The sequence below is a fragment of the Thamnophis sirtalis genome, unplaced genomic scaffold (assembly GCF_051295495.1).
Source record: "Thamnophis sirtalis isolate CommonGarterSnake01/CBP01778 unplaced genomic scaffold, rThaSir2_p1.2 scaffold_9, whole genome shotgun sequence".
Lineage (NCBI taxonomy): Eukaryota > Metazoa > Chordata > Lepidosauria > Squamata > Natricidae > Thamnophis > Thamnophis sirtalis.
In genome coordinates, this window is record NW_028261389.1 from 43547559 (window position 1) to 43561666 (window position 14108).

A 14108-nucleotide genomic window follows, 5' to 3' on the forward strand; every position below is an offset into this window, starting at 1 on the left:
GATATTCCATAGATAAAAAGGACTCTATTCATACAGGTCAGGGACCCTTCAATCGTTGATCATATTTGGTTATATTGCAATTTTATACTGATCTTAGAAGTTCTTTACTGTTCTCTTAGTTAAGCAATTCCCTGGTCATTCATATGAATTCTGTGTTCAGTATATGCTATTAGATAAAGAGCCCAAAGTGAATGAAGTGGCTGCCAAATTTATATTACTATCTTTTAAAACATGGGATCAAATGACTAAATGCAGATAAGTTAAGGAAAGCACAAATGGTACAAAAATATCATAATGTTCTCTTTCATGCTTGTTCAATCCCACCTTAAATAATTTAAGATCAGATCTACCAAGTAGATTAAAGCTACGTATATCCATGTATTGGTATTGTTTTTTAACATTTTCTTTATTTTTAGTGTACTATGTAATAGTTTTAACAAACATTTTACTTTATAAGTAGATGAATATTGCCTTATTTTATTTTAACATACAGATCTAAATTCAGATTTTAGTACTACTGCTCTTATTTCTTTTTTTATATCTTCTCATATTGGTCAAAGATTGTAATGAAGACAGTATAATATATAACATACCTGAAACTCTGAGGATTCTACACAGTGTCTTAATTGTTCCTATTACTGCTCCTGGACTCCTAGCACTGTGTTCTGGACAGAGAACTCTGATATTGTTCCTGGAATCTGTTGAAGCCACTGTTCCAGTTTAGGAGTTACTGCCTGAGTGCTCTTATTAGGACCACTTTGGCCTTTATTTTCCACATATTCTTTAGTTCTTCCTTCAGGCCCCGCTACTTCTCTAGCTTCTTATAAATCCTTCTTCCTGGTGTTGTTGTTACTTGGCACTGCTACATCTATCACCACCTCTGTCTTCTGACCTTTGCCTACTAGTCTGATTGGCTACCTACCTACCTGTGTATCTGAATGTGGAAGTCCCACAGGATCTTAGCCCTATTATTCTCCTTACCTTTTCTGCAATCTCCCATCTGGGAGAGTGTAGCCCATACACCGTGCAGAAGTTCCTGTACACAATGCCAACTACTCGGTTAGCCCATTCAATACAATACAATAATACAATAGCAGAGTTGGAAGGTACCTTGGAGGTCTTCTAGTCCACCCCCTGCCTAGGCAGGAAACCCTACACCACTTCAGACAAATGACTATCCAACATCTTCTTAAAGACTTCCAGTGTTGGGGCATTCACAACTTCTGGAGGCAAACTGTTCCACTGATTAATTGTTCTAACTGTCAAGAAATTTCTCCTTAGTTCTAAATTGCTTCTCTCCTTGATTAGTTTCCACCCATTGCTTCTTGTTCTACCCTCTGGTGCCTTGAAGAATAGTTTGACTCCCTCTTCTTTGTGGCAACCCCTGAGATATTGGAACACTGCTATCATGTCTCCCCTAGTCCTTCTTTCTCTTAAACTAGACATACCCAGTCCCTGCAACCGTTCTTCATATGTTTTAATCTCCAGTCCCCTAATCATCTTTGTTGCTCTTCTCTCCACTCTTTCCAGAGTCTCCACATCTTTTCTACATTGTGGCGACCAGAACTGAATGCAGTATTCCAAGTGTGGCCTTACCAAGGCATTATAAAGTGGTATTAACACTTCACGTGATCTTGATTCTATCCCTCTATTTATGCAGCCTAGAACTGTATTGGCTTTTTTGGCAGCTGCTCCACACTGCTGGCTCATATTTAAATGGTTGTCCACTAGGACTCCAAGATCCCTTTCACAGTTACTACTACTGAGCAAGGTACCACCTATACTCTACCTGTGCATTTTGTTTCTGTTGCCTAAATGTAGAACCTTACTCAGTGCAAGTTGTACCTGCCTGCATTTTATATCTTGACACTATATGTTGGACTGACTCTGAAATCTCTCTGCATAGTCTGCAACTTAGATTCTGTCTAGTGTGATAGATCCTTACTTCTATACATCTAGTGCTTAATGTCTTCCTTGTGTTGCTATAATCAGTGCTTTGGTGCTAGTTCAGCTCTTTCCAGCCCCTGGTGGGATTTCTCAATGTCAGCCACCTGAGCTATCTATTGATGGTACATCCCATGCAGAGTCTTGTCTTGCCATGGCACTTCCTTTGCTTGATCTTCCTCCCATGTCTGCTGTTGTCTCAAGCATTCTCTCAGCAGGTCATCATCGGGTGCCTCTTAATGATGTACTCCTGGATGCTCCGGATTTCATACAGGACAGTTGCTTTGACACTCATCAGAACACACACATCCTGCTGTTTTTTAAGCTGATGTACAGTCAGTACAATCTGATGTCCGGTTCCAAAGAACAGGAAAGACTTCAAACTCAAACTTGGTTTGTTAATTCTTTTACTTACTTTCTGGCACAAACTGACAATCATGATACATGATAAAATTCTTGTTAGGGCTACGTGCCTGTACTCCCCATGACCTTTTAAATGTTTTTCCACCACCCTGCCCACTCATGTGCGCAGCTCCACCCCATGTGACCCAGATGTGTTACAAACTCCTCATATTGCAGACAATGGCTATTCAACAGAAGCAGTCTCCATATGCCTCCCACTCAGATGAAAGCATTAATCACAGGGGGAGTCCTAGGGCTCTCAGCTTCTTGTCGGTTTTAGGGGGCCATGCTGTAGAAATGACACCACTTCCTTGCTGGCCTTGGAAAAGAGTGTGTGTGTGTGTGTGTGTGTGTGTGTGTGTGTGCACGCGGCACGCGCGCACATGTGCATATGCACAATTGCCGCCGCTGCAGTCTCCCCCGAATGACAGCTCTGGGTCTGTCAGTGTGCTGGAGCTGACATGCGCCCCCCCTACCATGAAGACAGCATCTGGAAGACAAAGAGTAGATGGAGATGTAGCATCATCCACCCTCCCCCCCGGCCTGTCGGTGTGCCGGAGCTGACACTCTGAGTGTTAGATTTGGGTTGAAAACCTCTGTGCATTGAGAGGAGTTCTAGGTCTTCACAACAACAGCCTCCATCTCCTCTTTTAACTGACTCTCTATACTCGCAGGGTATCTGGTGATTGGCAGGTCATACATGTTGATGACATGGACCTTGCACTTCTCATTAGGCTGGTTCTTCAGGAGCTGTCTTATTCTTTAGTGGTACTTGGATGTTGCTGTCTTCCTTGCTTCATCACTGTGGTTCCCATGTGACTGTGAGATTTACTTGCAGGTGGTTTTTATGTTTGCTATGTGGCCCAGTGGTAGTTAACTACCTTCCTTTCCTTTACTACCATCCAGCCACACATCTCCAGCCCAAATGAAATCTAAATGTCCTTTCAGTAGACCTATGTCGAATGGATCAGTAAGTTGATGTCTTGTTGATGTCTTAGCATACAGCTTGATGACTTACAGATAAAGGAGGAAGCTGATAGCAGTTCCACTTTTGAACCTGCATCTGTTTACAAACTGCATCTGTGTATGTACATACATACATATCCTTTCCAAGTTTTTATTTATCTGTGGCCTATGATATAGGTATAGTCAGAATGTATAACTGGCCTAACGTGACCCATTGAGTTTGAAGGCAAAAAGAAATCAGTGGAGTAAATTATGCCAGGCAAATTCAGTGTTTAAATATTGCTGAAATTATGATCTACTCTACATCTCAACATCAAAAAATAAATAAATAAAATCAAGAATAAATTAAATTACCCGACATCTTAGAATTTAACCTGCTGATTATAACATAGAATCCCTTGAGACTTAATTTAAAATTAATAAGTTGGAATCAAAACATTAAAATAAATTTAACATGTACTTCTACATGAAGTTACATTCAATACTTCAGCTGAGCATAAAAAATGTGGCTTGTCAAAAAGGATTTAACCAGTGCAGCAATACAAGTATTTGTAATTTGTCTTTTTATTTTCTATGAGATGCATTTTTTTGTCACTCTGACTATCTGACATCTTGTTTTTCATAAAACAACAATGTTGGATGGTTGAAACTCTGCTAATTATTTAAATCTTCAACTGGTAGAATTGAAACTCTGCATCACTACTGGCCTAGAGAGGAATTTCACAGAGTCAGGATTGTTTCACACTTTGCTTTATATCCCTTCTTCCTTCAGTGAGTTCTATGCCAGGCATGATATATAAGTACTTTAGCTAAATCATAGTTCACAAACCTACAACATGGCTTTAGATTTTACACTGAAAAGGGTAGAAATGGATCCACAAGCCACCTCGGCTCCATATTTCCTCGTCTGTGGAACCTCCGAAAGCCACTTGATTGGTCATAGTTGTGCCTGAGTAGAGTTGGAACATCTTTTTTCGACTCCAGGTATATGATACATTTGAGTATATTATCCATAATGAGTAGCTAATATGGTCAGTGATTACAGTGTATAAAAGCTCTGGTGGTTAACTTTCAACACCTTTGGAGAGCACTAAGTTAGTGTAGGTGCATCAAATGTCTCAGCTAAAGAATTACAATATTTTCACAATTTCTGATTATATGTTACTACAAAGTTTAGCTATGCCTTCTGTGAGTTATTCAAGAGCATACGTGCAGAGCCGTGAATAGAAGACTGTACAATTTGATGAGGTGTTATTTCGAAATAATTTCTCCACTCTATCCACTTTCAAAGCCAGCAATTCAACCTTTCATTGCAAAATAGAAGGGGGTATTTGCTTTATCAAATCAAAGTAATAATGAATTTACTTTCAGCATTTCGGAATACACCCTTTATACACAGTGGTCTCAGGTACATGAAATATAAATATATGTGAAAAAAAGACAGCAATGTAATACAGAATAGGCTTGCACTCTTGTACTGTGAAGTACTCTTGATTAGCTGTCATTGAAGTTTCAAAATTAATGAATGGTAATAACTTATAAACAATTGCTGCCAATCAGAATGAGTTTCGGTAGTAATTGGATACAATTATGTAACACATGATTGTATGATGGCATATTAGATAATTGATTTGTTATGTGTCCATTTATGGGTGCAAATTGAATCCCCACTCAAAAGCCCTGAATAACAATTTACAAAATAATTGACCCTGGAACTTGTGAACTTGTTTGCCTTTCATTTTGTGCTTTGGAATAAACTGATGGAACATCCATAAAAACAGGATGGTTTGTATGCAACAGCATCTGATCATGGCCATATTTTAGCTTGAGTATGCCTCATGACTAAGAGTATATAGCCCTATTATCTAATTTCAAATAAGAGCCCATGCTTGCAGAAATTAAGAATAAAAATTAAGAATGAGATAGCAAAATTACCTACCTACCAGTGGTGGGTTCTGGATCCTGTTGCAACCAGTACACTGCAACGGGGCCCGGTGTCCGCTATGTGAATGCGTACAACATGCGTACAGCACAAGCATGCACACATACCGCCCACGACACTCCAGCTACTCAACGGAGCATCATGCAGGAGCCATACGCTCCGTGCGCATACGCAAAAGCCCCAATTGGCTCAATTAGTGGTAAGGAGAGCAGGCGGGTGGGCCCTCTGGAACACCATACGGGAACAGTACCTGATGCTCTCAGCAAGTACTGGTACACCCATGCCGTGTATGTATGTATGTAGGTAGGTAGGTAGCAGTGGTGGGATACGACCGGTACGCCCCGGTACGCCCATACCAGGGCGTACAGGTCTATCCCACCACTGCTACCTATCTACATACCTACATACATACACACAATTTTGCCATCTCATTTCTTAGTCTCTATTCATAAAGATAAAGGTTCCCCTTGCACATATGTGCTAGTAATTCCTAACTCTAAGCAGCAGTGCTCATTTCTGTTTCAAAGCCGAAGAGCCAGCATGTCCAAAGACGTCTCTATGGTCGGCATGACTAAATGCTGAAGGCACACGGACCGCTGTTACCTTCCCACCAAAGATGGTTCCTATTTTTCTACTTGTATTTTGACATGCTTTCGAACTGCTAGGTTGGCAGAAGCTGGGACAAGTAACGGGAGCTCACTCCATTACATGGTACTAGGGATCCGAACCACTAAACTGCCATTCAGATTGGCAAACTCAGCGTCTTAGCCACCGAGCCACCGTGTCCCTCTAGTCTCTATTCATACATATATGCATAAAATGCATGCACACACTGTATATAAATCAAAAACTGAACTTTATAGTTATCTAATCAATCCTGGCCAAAATGTTTTATCCCTATAACTATTAAAAAAGCAAAGAAAAGCAGAATATCGACAGTAGAGAATTGGTTAAACTTCCCACTATGACTATCTTCTTTAACAAAACTATAGATGGATGAATCTGTAAAGCTTAGTCCTGTAAATTTCACAAAACATAGTTTTCAAACATAATTGTAAAATTTCATTTCTCCAAATGTATGTATTTACACATATTATTACTAAGATTTAGATTAGAATGCAATGCAAACTATATGATGTTTTTAAAATGAAGAGTTCAACAGTAAGTTCGCATTTAAGTTTGAGAAAAGAAATGATAAAAAACCCAATGTTAATCCAAAAGAACATAATTAGTTATTATAATCACTGTAGCAATAACAATGTAATCTCATGCAATTGGATCTTCTTTTGCAAAAAAAATTCCCAGTTTAAAAGGTGAGTCATATAGGAAATTACTTCATTAATTATAAACTCTGAACGAATATTGTTAAAACATGTTTGCTGTAGTTTTAGTAAGAATTATGTAGCTCTAATCAACAGTACAGGATCAAGCAATTAAGAAGTACAACACCCATTACGTTTCATACTAAAGCAATAGCAGCTAAAATATCTGAAAATACTTTAAATGAAACCCTGATTCTGAGAAGTGATCACAAGATTGAGAGTCCCTCCTTTACAAGCATTAAATACTGACACTCAACAAAGCAGGTACTTTATTATATATGATATGTGAACATCTTGTACCTAACATCCTCAAGAACCCAATTAAATAGCTTATATATCAAGGCCATACAAATAAATGTGATGTTCGGTATTTTTAAGGGATGTTCACTCACATTCTGGGTTGCCAAATAATTGTAGACACTTTTGAATTAGATATATCGTTCTATTGCTCTACACTAGAACAAAAAAAATTCATTTCACTTCAATAAATGCATGCTTTTGACTTTGCAAAGGACTATTTTTAAAATAACTAGAACCATTACATATCATAATAAAGCTAAAATCCATAGAAAGTTAAATAAACTAGAAAGAGAAAACGAGACTTTTAAATAGCTGTGACTGATGCCAAAAAATTATTGAAAACTATCTATTTTTCCAAACTGCTCTATATTTTGAGCAGTACTGAAAAGTACATACAATTTTTGCCAACAATAATATGGACTTTTAATCAAGTATGTCTTCCCAGATTTATTTTATAACTATGGTACTTATGACAAAATGCTGCAAATTTGTATAGGTTTAATTACATAATAGTCATATTAATATATAATAATTTCCTGTCATATAATACTTCCATAATACTTTCCATACATATTTTCCATAATATATTTGCTTGTCCAGAGATTATTAAATCCTTGTATCTAAAAAAAACCCATAGATTTTTATCAATAATATGCTGCTAAAGTGAATGTATGCAACCCAGAGATTTTGATTGATTATCAATCTTTTAGTGTTTCAGAAAAAGAGAATATCAAGTAAAAAAGAAAGCAAGAACTGGCTTTGTGAGAAATCAGTGAAATAAAGAATTGTTTTTGGAATAAAAGCTGCAGTAGACATTCATAAATTATCTATGCAGTGAGCCAATGTTCATATATCTCCTTCACAATACAGTTGTACAACGATACTTAGCGTTAATTCATTGTGGAAGGGGCAATGGGTACTAAAAAGGATGAATCCCAAACAAACCATGTGACTTACATGTAACCGTTTGTTATGGCTGGGAAGAACTTTCTATCTTTTCCTTTTCCTATGTCGGTGACCTTCCCAGCATGGCTGACTTCCTATTTATCCTCTATAACTGTTCCACTTTTTTGCAGAGACCTTCCCAGCATAGCTGACTTCCTGTCCATTCCCCAGAGCTGTCCCCCTTTTCCTATAGCAGTACATCAAATGCTAAATAAAGGATGAGTACTGGAACAACATTTTCACATCAAAATGCATTGAGAACCAAATTCAACACATTTTGAAGCAGTCAAGTTCCACTGTATAATGATATTTATACATTCTACTAGATATCAATTAACCTTTGATTATGCTATACTAAACCTTGTTTATTTGAACCATGATTTGTTGCAATAAACTCTAGTTTATAAGCCCCACTGCTGGATTCATACTGTTCATTTTTAGCTCTGTGTGCTATGTAGATATATTTCAATGTGTAAGATTTCATTATTAGATTCATTACCAACATTCTTCAACAAGAATATTCAAGTTGTAACAGAATCCTTATGACAATAAAGATTTATTTCTTGTTATCCAACGAGACAGGGAAATTCCTTATCCAAACAAAAACTGTGTTAAAAATTATTTAGGCATAATCTCTTTGCTGAGGAAAAAAAACAACATGGGAACATTCTTCCAATTCATTTGTGAATACAGTACATTTGGCTAAAGCAGTGAGGAGAAAAAACGATGGCAATGGATGCCTACATAAAAAGACCTAAAACTAATAGCATTTTCAAAAAAAAAAGGTCACTTGAGATAGAGCAGGAAATAAAGTCATTGGGAAAAAGAATGTAAATCATGAAAAGAAAGGCAACAGAAATCAAAAGCAGCCTTTTTTATAAACATGTACTTTCTTCTTCAAGAGCTAACTTTGTTTCCACTTTATTTATTTATATTACATATTTCTTAACTGCCCATCTGCTTTAGACACTTTGTCTACACTATCATCAATACATACTTTGATCTCATGTACACATCGCAATATGTCCTATTGAAATCAAGTTATTGGTTTAGTGGTACTTCTTACTAAACATTAAGCATTGCCTTTCTGAACTAGGAGTCCCCTTCAGGTTTTACTCCGCTAGTCATTGCTGTCTGTAAGGAGCGGTGCTCATCTCTATTTAAAGGCCATTGAACCAGCACTGTCTGAAGATGTTTCTGTGGTCATGCAGCCAGCATGATGTCATGGAGTGCTGTTACCTTCCCACCAAAGTGGTACCTATTTATATACTTGCATTTGTATGCTTTTGAACTACTGAGTTGGCAGAAGCTGGGACGAGGATGGGAGCTCACACACTCATGGACCTTGTGTCTTAAACCTGAGCTGCCGTCTTTCCAGCAGACAAGTCTAGTGTCTTAACCACTGAGCAACCATGTTGCCCTTCTTAACTACTGTGTTTCCCCAAAAATACGACAGGGTCTTATTTTCTTTTTACTTACAAAATATGGCCTTGGACTTATTATAGGGGAGGGCTTATTGTTTTGGAGTTGCCGTGCAGCTGCTCCCTTGCGAATTGGCTTCTGAAGAGCCGGGCACAGCCTCAGGGGCGAAGCAGCCGTGAGGTGACCAAGCTCGTGAGCAACCGCCCGGCAAACCCCCTCTCCAGCAGGGCAGAGCACCATTCACTGACCTAGGGGTATCCTAAGGCGCCAAGCCACATGGTGCTCTGCCTGCTCCCCAGCTCCTGCGGCTTGGCACATTAGGGATACCCCCTAGGTCAGTGCATGGAGCTCTGCCGGGCTGGAGAGGGGGGGTTGCGCGAGTGCCTGTTCTGCCCCCAGCAGACATGCCTCCTAGCCTCAACATGTCTGGGCCCAGCTCTCCCTGCAGCCGCAGCCGTGGTGCTCCAAGCATAATGTCTTCTCCGGTTCCAAACTCCCAAACTCGGCTATTATTTGTTTAAGTATACTTTGTAGAGCACTGGACAAAACAAAGCAAGGAATGGCAAAGTCTCTCTTTTAGCCCTGATGGTGCATTTGTTAGAATGCAATACTGCAGGCTACTTCTGTTGACTGCCAGCTGCCAGGAGTTTGACAATTCGAATCTCTCTGGCTCAAGGTTGACTCAGCCTTCCATCCTTCTGATGTGGGGGCAATGTTGTTGGGGGCAATATGCTGACTCTGTAAACCACTTAGGGCGGGCTGTAAAGCACTGTGAAGCGGTATATAAGTCTAAGTGCTACTGCTATTGCTATTTATACAACTGTCCATATAGATTTCTTATTAAAGTGAACATATTTCAGTAGAATTGTCCATAAAAAGGCAGGGAAAACTTTGGTTTGCTGTCTGCTCTTTTTCACTTACCATACTTTTCTTTGGACTTTTCCACACCCTTTGGTACTTTAAAATAATTATTTTAAAATATGCAGGTTTCAAAGGAGCAAGCTTCTAGTTGTACAAGTATTGTAATCATTGTGCAGTTACAGAATTCGTGGTAAGGTTCTAAAAGACATTAAAAAGTAATAGAGCAGTTAAGAAAGGATTTTTTCTTTAAAAAAGCTCTTTTTTCTGCCTGCAAACACTCTCTCTCTGTCTCTCCCTCCCTCCCTCCCTCCCTCCCTCTCTCTCTCTCTCTCTTTTTGTATGTATGTGTGTAATTTCACTTGATATTGTGGACTTCCTGGTCCCAATTATCATTTAACTGCAATAGTTAAAATCCAGTTTAATCCTGACGGGGCTTAATGTTTGATTTAGCCTTTCATCCTTCCAAGATCAGTAAAATGAGGAGCCAGATTGTTGTGGGTAATATGCTTACATTGTAAACTGCCCAGAGAGTACTGTAAAGCACTAAGGGGTGGGATAAAGGTCTAAGTGTTGTTGCTACTACTACTGCTAAGCAAACACTACTTATATTAGCTTTATAAACTATCAGAAGACAAGACTAAAAGTACTCAGGAACAGGGACTTATATTCTGCAAAAGGCCACGCAAGTACAAGTAGATTGACAGGTAGATAATAAGCATAGCCTCTGGCAAAGAATTGCATGTTTTAAATTGTTCTCTTTCAACACTAATCCGGGGCTTCCTGGCATGTAACACCACTATTTTTCTCTCTCTCTGATTCAGTTTAAATTCTGAGTTAAATCAGAATTCAGGCAGAGTTTGGCTTTACTTTTCTATATATAGTTTTTCCAGTTGAAGAGAAATCTAGTCTATGTTCTGTCTGTCTGAGGATGCTGTCATTGTGTTACATGAGCATGTGTTACATAACCATGTTTTTTATAAGTGGCATTGATGGGGACAATTAGTGAGCAAATGTTGATAACAGATTGCCATCCGTATTTAAGAAATTCTTAGTGCCTTTGTCATTCTTCTACTATACAACTCCTTCAGGGAGAAGGGACTATTACCAGCGCTGTGTTTTAACAAGTAGTCCTCTAGGTACAAAACTGCTGTCTCTCATTAATGCAGTGGAGGCAAGGAGAATGATGCAACTACAAACACTATAAAAACGGAATCACCTATGTCGAATAACGATTTGAAAAAGTTCCACAGGGGTTTAAGTATTAGGGCAAAAAAGTCTTGCCTGAGATAAACATTAGTTTGGGATGATTGTTATATACAGTAGATGATGGGACTTCAATTGGGATAGCCTTCATTATGGCACGAGGAAAGTTTATTATTATCTAAAAATGAGGAATCTCTTCCTACATTCATTCCAAATTTCCCACCTGACCTTTTTTTAAAATTGTCTGGCAAAGGTTGGTTTGTTTCCTTCTGTTTCTAGCCTCTCTATTCTTTTATTCCTTCTCAATTGATTATATCTTTAGGTCAGTTTATTTAGTGGTGGTGAACAGCCACATCTCTTTTCTGCTCATTTGTACCTGCAGCTCTAGTTGGCTGCAACAACACAGCACTTTCATATCGTATTATTGAGAAAGCTAGAAAAGAAGAATCTGAGTAGCCCATTAAAGCAGCATAGAAATGGCAAAAAACAAAAAGGTCTATCTTGGCTAAGGTTTCCTTAGAAAAATATAGCATGAGATACTCATGACCAGGAAAACAAGCATCAGCAATCAGTGGTTTGCATTGCACATTTTCTCTAATTACATTTAGGACTACATTGAAACTGTGAACTTTGTTCTTCTTGCTTTAGATACATCTGCCTAACACCTCCATATAGTCATAATTACGAGTAAAAGAAACATGTTTTTAAAAAAAGATCTTTGTTTCTGATTGTAGTTTTATCGCTTAAAGGTTTTTTTTTTAAAAAATCCTCTATGTTCACCTATCTAATGAACAACCACTTTCATAATAAGACTGTATACTTTGCTGACTAGACATTATGTAATCACTTACTTTTAAGGTTATATTAAGAATCCCTTTAAACTCATTAGACACTGTTATCATACATAATAGTTAATGGAGGAAATTAAATATGTATAAGGAGTGCCATATTAATTTAAGCAAAACTGTAAGACAATCTGGAGCCAATGCCAATTTAAAATTCTTCAAATTTATTATTATACATTTCCACAGCAGAAATTTTAGCACAATTTTTAACTAATTACATATACAGTAAGTTAATCAAAGACTGCAATACAACTTTTAAGTACCTTACAATCACAACATCACATTAACTGATGAACTTTAAAACCACACTGAAATTGTTATATCGAGAATAAACTACAATGGATCACATATCTTTTTTTTGTTTTTGTTTACACCACTTACTCTGGAAGTAAAGTAAACCTAACACTTCTTCCTCTATTTTTTTTTCCATTAGAAACCATGTGAGATGTTTGGATTAGAGATAATGACTGTCCCAAAAGCATTATTACTAGCTTCTTGTCCTAAACCTGAGTTTTCCTAGTTGTAGTGCAATATCTATAACTTTCATAAATCATCATTTATAAATAAAAAGACTAGGCCCAAATCAAACAAACAGTATTATAACCCAGTAAGATGTATGAACCCAATCTACATCAATCTTCCCCAAACTGGTATCCAGCACAAATGCAGGATTTTCATTCACAATCTGTAGAATCTACGGCAAGTAGCTCTGAGGAAAGGGATTTTGAAAGGAAGAAATCTAATTCAGTATAAGAGTACCATGTTTAAGACTGCTGACTTCTATTAAAGTAATACCCTTTCCTGTTGTCAACAAACTTCTATAAGCTTTATTCATAAGTGAACCCTACTCACTAATTTCCAACATTTTTTTTTAAAAAAAACTTCTTGTTTTAAGGCTCTGGTTCTTACACTGATTCCTATTGACCTTGGCTGATGATTACTAATAAATAGTTTCATTTTGGACCTTTGAATTATACTATATTAATTTTTAATATTAATTTTATACAGGCTAACTCTAAAGTATGAAATTGTGAATATACTATGCATATTTGGGACTTTACAATTCAAACTTACAATAGAAAAATAGAAAGCAATTGAATGATTCATGAAAACATGCCTACCTTCAAATCAAAACAATGGTTTTCTATTACAGTGTTATTTGGAAGTTATGCCTAAATGACAAAACAAAACAAAGAGGGCCTTGTGTTTGGAAGTACTACTCAGCTGATACAAACACTGATCCTCAGAAGTTCAGTTGGCACTCCCATTGCAAACTGAATTAATGTTTTTTAGTCTAATTAAGAAGGCAGCCTTGATACAGGAAAGTAGTTTTCGGAATATATGATCAAGGAAGAATATAAAACCAGTTCTCTGTTGCAAATCTTTAATCCAGTATGGTTAGAGACTTATGTTTCACAAAACTAGATTAAATTATAATTAGCAAAAGGCTTGTAAAATAACAAGGCAATGTTTTTCCGGGGGGGGGGGGATAATCTTGTTAATAGTTGCCATTTTCCAAAGACCACGATGAAAGTTTTGAGTTTTAATTATAATTTAATATAACTTAATACAAAATAATCTTTTATACAACTGAAGGCCAAGAATGGGGTAAGGGGAAGCCACCCTAAACTCCCATTTAACTAGAACAGTTTACTTGAGGAAAAGGAAATATAGGGAGGCCATCCCAGCCCTCATAACCATGGGCTTGCCAAGAGCCACATTTAACATTTGTATAAAGCAGTGGTTCTCACCTGTGGGCCGGAACCCCTTTGGGGGTCAAACGACCCTTTCACAGGGGTTGCCTAAGACCATCGGAAAACACATATTTTTTTAAAAAAATGCGGAAAACATAAAATAATTTTATGGTTGGGGGTCACCACAACATGAGGAACTGTATTAAAGGGTCAGGGTATTAGGAAGATTGAGACCCACTGGTATAAAGTGAACCAATCCAGG